The sequence below is a fragment of the Syzygium oleosum genome, unplaced genomic scaffold, assembly GCF_021117445.2.
Source record: "Syzygium oleosum isolate NSW1041296 unplaced genomic scaffold, Sole_v2.1 Sole_v2.02, whole genome shotgun sequence".
Lineage (NCBI taxonomy): Eukaryota > Viridiplantae > Streptophyta > Magnoliopsida > Myrtales > Myrtaceae > Syzygium > Syzygium oleosum.
Genome location: NW_026607486.1, coordinates 11,551,844 through 11,558,288, shown reverse-complemented (window position 1 = coordinate 11,558,288; position 6,445 = coordinate 11,551,844).

Here is a 6,445-nt window from a genome sequence, read left to right as displayed (position 1 = left end):
TGAACTTTTAATTTGTTCAATGTAGTCCCTGAACTTTAACATAATGTTCAATTTGGTCCCTGAACTTTTAATTTGTTCAATGTGATCCCTGAACTTTTAATATGTGTTCAATGTAGTCCATGAACTATATGAAAATGTTCAATATAGTCCCTGCACTTGAATTAATGGAAGGACTATATTGAACATTTTCAAATAGTTCAAGGACTAAATTGAACACATATTAAAAGTTCAGGGACCACATTGAACAAATCAAAAGTTCAGGGACCAAATTGAACATTAGGTTAAAGTTCAGGGATTACATTGAACAAATTAAAAGTTCATGGGCTATTTGTGTCATTTTCCCTTTATATTTTTGGGATAAGTACATTGAAAGTTATCAAACTCGTTATGAAAGTACAATCGAGTCCTAAATCTTTCGAAAAGTGCAATCAAATCCTAAAACTTGTCACGAAAGTCTGTTGTTTTCATTCCATGGAAAACGTTTTTCCCGTGAACCATTTAGTTTTCCGTCGCCCTAACAACAGAAATTTCTGGAAATAGTTTACCATTAAACGGACAAACCCTAATTTTGTTTTCCTGACTGGTCTGTGGCCTGCTTACTGATGAGAGCAGTTGTCACCACCCAAATGACAAGCCAATCCAAAACTGAACACCAAAAGAGGACAAATCCAAACTCCAACAACAACAACGCATAAAACTGCGGACTAGACAGAACATGTCTCTCTCTCCACACTTATTCTTTGGTATCCAAGCACTTCAGAGGGCCAAACAGAATCCAAAGCCGATGACAATGATGTCTCGAACGAGATACCCAGCTAAACAAAGGGAAGGATTCTCTCCGCCAGCACCCCCCCACTTGGATTTGGTGGGGCAAAATGACAAGAACATGGGGAAAGACAGAGAAGATTGGTAATAAAGAAAGTTGCTAGTTTAGAGATGGATAGTTTAATGCCAAAGCATGTGATTCTTGGGAACCTGTTGTTACTCATTATTTATATATATAACTATAGAAATTCAGTGCAATTATGGTGGAAACATGAATTGCTATTCTTAGCACGATTACAAACAGATACATTTCATCTGCGCTTGTTGAAGACTTTTCAATTATTTGCGAATCGAGAATCTTTTTATAAGAATTATGATAAGATGCACTTGATCACGATGCGCTGTCATTGTGTACTGGTTTCTCGAGTGATCGCGGATGCTCCCAATGGTTATGGAGATGTAAAAACATATATATATGAATGCGGGATGGAAATGCTTCTAGGGTTAGCTTAGCTATGTACTTGAATTAGAGAAAATGACGAATAGTTTAAGATGAGATCGATTCGTTTTTAAATGTGGCATTACCCAAATCTCATTCGAAATTTGAGTTATCGGAACATCCACGGCACATATTAAAGAAAATTCGCAGCCTTGAAGGCGATAACTATAAAAGGTGCATATCCCTTTGCTGGGTAAAGAGATTATATTCATAATCAAACACTTTTTTTTTAAACAAAAGGTACGTATGGCCAATGACCAGGTAACTTACATGAAGCATCAGAACATGGAGCTAACCAAAGTGATGGTGGAACGAATCCAGAAAGGTAATCAACCTATAAAACCCTAATTTTGTAGTCACTTAACAAGTGCCTTTCGAGTACTAGACAATGAAAAATTAAAACATGGACCTCAAAGATCTGTTAGCTTTTTTTCACTTTTCACCTACTCTACCATCAGCCTTCTTCTTCTTCTTCTTTTCGATTTTCCTAGGGATGGAAGCATGAAGAGTTTGGTGGGACTACGTCCCGATGATGTGCTATTACTTCCCGATCCCATTACCGTGTCGTCGCAATATCTCAAACCCGCCTCATTAAAGTAGGCAAGTTCTCGTCTAGTACCTGCCACCGCCATGATATTTTATAAATAAATAAATAAAAACATTAGCACTATGTTAAGTATTTTATAAACGGCCTTAAATTTGTAAACACAACTATTTATTCAAAATCTCATACATTGTAATTAAATTTCCGATTAGAAAGCTACCGATTCTAAGAACATAAGATTGAAACTTGAGCGCAACAATCATTAAAATCTTATATCTAACAATTATTAGAAGTCAAGGATGAAGCGGTCGTTGCTGCAAAATTTTATATTCCGCTAAATTTTGGTTTTAGCGTTCCAAGATTTTTATAAGTAATCTTAGGAGTTTTATACCAAAAGAAAGACAACTTAAAAAATCTCATAAACCATTATGAAAATTAAGGTAGTTGTAATTATGTGATTACTCCACACTTAGGTAATATAAAGGAAACAAAAGAGCATTTTACTAGTTATACATATCGGGTTTCAGGTACTAGGTTTTCACCTATAAAATCCCAAATCCGTCCCAAAGCCTATATCGGGTTCTTTAGCAATTAAACCCAAATCCGTATCGCTTTCCCAAACAAGCTACCCATTATGTCCCATTAGGGTTTGGGCGGGTCGGTGCCCCATTATACCTATCCTAGTTCTATCCCTACCTTTTCTATACATAGCTAATGTCGACGCAAAATCGACAAAACTGATTTCATAATAAATTTGCTTTTGTCAAAATCATACACTGATTTTATTTTTTTTAATCGAATACACTGATCTTATGTTAATATGGTACCTTTTAGTGATCCTTGTACTTTCAAACTTATTAAGTGAGATGACAATGATTTTGTTTTTCATTAAAAGTAGGTTATTTTTTGACTGTTTTGATGTGGAAATTATCGATTTATCTCGCCTCCACGGTAACCCGATGTACCGTACAATGACTTGATGTGCCATCCTAATTATGTAAAATATATTGTAATATTTACGATGTTACAACGATTCGTTGTAATCAAATTTAAAAGAGTTGTAAAAAATAAAATGCACGATGTACACTAATGTACCTCAAAAGCTTCCTTATTGGTGTTAGGTCAATTTAAGAAAACCAAAAGGCAAAACATCCGAGGTAAGTAGTGGGAAAATTTGTTATGATGCGCCTTCTTTTGACTTAGGTAGTGTTTTGCATTAACTTTCACGCACCAAATTAACTAAGTTCACCCTTTTCCAATAAAGACCAAACATGGACTTTTAATATGAGGGATAGTTGTCCAAAAAGTCATAAACCTATTATACGACGGTCGATTTAGTCTTATACTTTTCAATTTAGCCAATTCAGTCCTGAATTTTTCGATGGTTTTCCGATGTAAACCTTCTGACCAATTTTGGCGTGGTATCATCTCACTTTTTTTAGGAGCAAAAATCTAGATCGATTTGGCAAGCTCTTTTTCGAAAAACTCAAAATTGGTACATATGTGACAAATTTACTTAAAATCAACTTTTTGATCACCAAAAACTCAAAACTGGTACATATGTGACAAATTTTACCTAAAATTAACTTTTTTATCACCAAAAATCCAAAACTTGTGCACCCATGACCCTAAACTGATAGATTTGTGACAAATTTACCCTCCGTTAGTTTTCGTTAAATTGGATTAATACCACGAAAAACCATAAATCGGTACACCTGCGAACCTCAAACCGGTACACCTATCAACTGTCACATATCATCCAACTAAATAATTTAACTGTAAAATTTAACGGAAACTAATAAAGGGTAAATTTTTTTATAAATATACCAATTTGAAGTTAATTTGGAGTAAATTTATTACGAATATATCGATTTAGAGTTCTTCGGGATACTAATTCCTTTCTTTTTTTTCCAAGCTCTGATGTCTATATGATATTTCTAGATGAGCATCTTCGTAAGTCGTGTCGTGTTGGAGAAAGAAGCGGGGACAACGTTATCCCATCAAGTTGTCGCAAAAGCAAAAGATCCAAATCCTCTTTCCTAGGTTATGCCTTGCTTAGTAGACAACTTACCCTCTGAGGAGCCTTTTCGCCTAGCCCCTACGGTCAACATCAAGAACTTCATTTTCCCAACATAAAAAAAAAAAAATTAATGAACGATGATGATGACGAACGCCCTTCCATTTGTTCTACAAGGCATTTTCAAATGCTGTTCTCACAGGAAGCCAGCTCGATCTAGAAGATTTTGGGGCAAAAAAAAAGTTAAATTAAATGAACTATGGAACTAATCACCATGTTAAGTTGTCTTTCATATTCAAATCATGAAAGAAACAGCAAACCTTTTTGACATTTGCCCACCTGCCCACCAAGTCCCAACCCATTTGAGGCAACCATTGGTGGTAGAGTCGTGCCCAATTTTGTTTATGCGCACGCCATGCATCAGCCCAGCAAGTTGGCACCTAGAGTAGCATTTTGACGCATCGATGTTGACATTGCCATGTTTCTCGATGCGTACGGTTCGATGTCGGGTCACGAGAACGATCTTAGACCATAATGTCCGAGGACTACAGGGGGGGAGGTACTTATTTTCTTGAGGGCGATGATCAGAACTCGATCCGATCATCCGAGCCTCACAAAAATTGGATTAGATAGTGGATTGTAATTGGGGGGTCGACGATCCCTTAACTCGGCACATGGAGAATGGCATTTGACGTATTGATGTCGATATCACTACGTCTCTCTCAACACGTACGGTCCGATAACAAGTCCCGAGAACGATCTTAAACCATATTGTCGGGGGACTAAAGGGAGGTACCTATATTCTCGAGGGCGATGATTAGAACTAGATCCGATCATCCAAGGTCGACAAAAATCGAATTAGATGGTCGATTGCAATTGGTGGATGGAAATGGGTTTTCATAACTCAATCCCTTTCTAAAGCCCCTTTTGCTCTCTATCTCTTGTACCGATGGCCAATGGATTGATTGCTTCTTAATGAACAAGCAATGAGTTTGTCTTTGACTAAGCCAAGAGCGGCAAGATTAGTCGAATGAGTTTCAAATCAAAGTTCGAGTATCATGAGAGACCAATGGAATCATGATCATCTGAGCTCAATTCACTAAGGCGAAAATTGGTGTTAAGGGATGAAAAGACTATTACCCTTATTTTCTTTTGATAAATTTACAGAAAATGGGATATTTTCTTTTTCAAATGTACTGGTTTTGCTCACACTAATCATTATGTGTGAATTTCTTTATTTTCCATTAAAACGATAATAATTTTTACCGAGCGTGAATTGGATGAAAAGTCATATGGCGCGTTTTAACACTACACGGGAAAGGAACGCGAGCAACGACGCTCGTGTTGTCACGAGGATCGAGTAGATTAACTCGTTCCGGGATTGCTTTCGCGGTGAGGACGTTCCCGCGCTTTCGCCTCGGGAACCGATGGTCGCGAGCGCCAATTCCTGCCCGCAGGAATTTGGAATTAAAGCGAGAGGTTCGTGACAACATCCTCGAAAATCAGTCGAGACTTTTTCAAATCCGCGATCGACAGACGACGGACTTAGCCAATTAAACGGGGGGGGACCGACTCAAAGGAACGTCGTGGGATTTTCCAAAACGCGCCGCCGTCCCTCTCGTGCTACGGGCGTACTCGACGCACCGGCTATAGAGAGGAACCGGTTGCTGATTGGGCATCTCGAAACACTCTCGTTGACAAAGATGTTAAATAAATCGAACACTACCCCTTTTCCTTTTTTCCATCATCCCACGGGGGTCGCACCTGCCCCTTGCCTTTAAAATATCGAATTAAGAGACGAACAAAAAACCACCATACTCACCCACCTACGGGTAGCTCAGTTGGTTAGGGCGTACTCGGGATTTGTGTGGTTAGGCGCACTGGTCCCAGGTTCGATTCCCCAGCTGAACACTTGTGATTTAAGTGGGGGGGCCATGGCGGTGGATTGCTGTGCTAGTCCCTCCCGAGGAATAGTCGAGGCGCGCGCAAGCTGGCCCGGACACCTCGGTTATCAAAAAAAAAAAAAAAAGCCACCTAACTCCAAAATCGCATCAAAGAACCAAAACAGGGCCCACAAGAAAAAAAGAGAGAGAGAGTAAAATCGCATCGAACGGCAGCGTCACGGTCGAGGGCCGACCCAAAAAACGGGCAAGCTCGTTCGACGGAGGATGTCGCGCCAGGAGCAATCGCAGCCGCCCCGTTTCTCACGCCGGAGCGATGGGCGATCGACGGCCGGCGGAGAATAATTCTGAGCGGGGCACGTGAGCGCCACGTGATGAGAGAGGGGGAGGGAGAGAGAGAGAATGGAAGGTATTCTCGCCGGAGGAGTTGAGGTGGGGCTTACCCTACCCTCTAATCGCTCGTACCTTCCATTTCTGTACATTTTATTTAAGCATGCTTTTTCATGACCCCCAAAAAAAAAAGAAAAAAAAGAAAGCATGCTTATTTATTTATTTTTTTTGAATTTATTTTTTAAAGAAAATTAAATAGGATGGATTAATAAATTAAATGCGATAAAAAAAGAATTCGAGACGTTGCTTCTGATTTTTTCGAGGCGCGACGAATGGGATTGCAAAACTCAGCTCCGTCGATTTAAGTACATATTCATTCGAATGTCGTA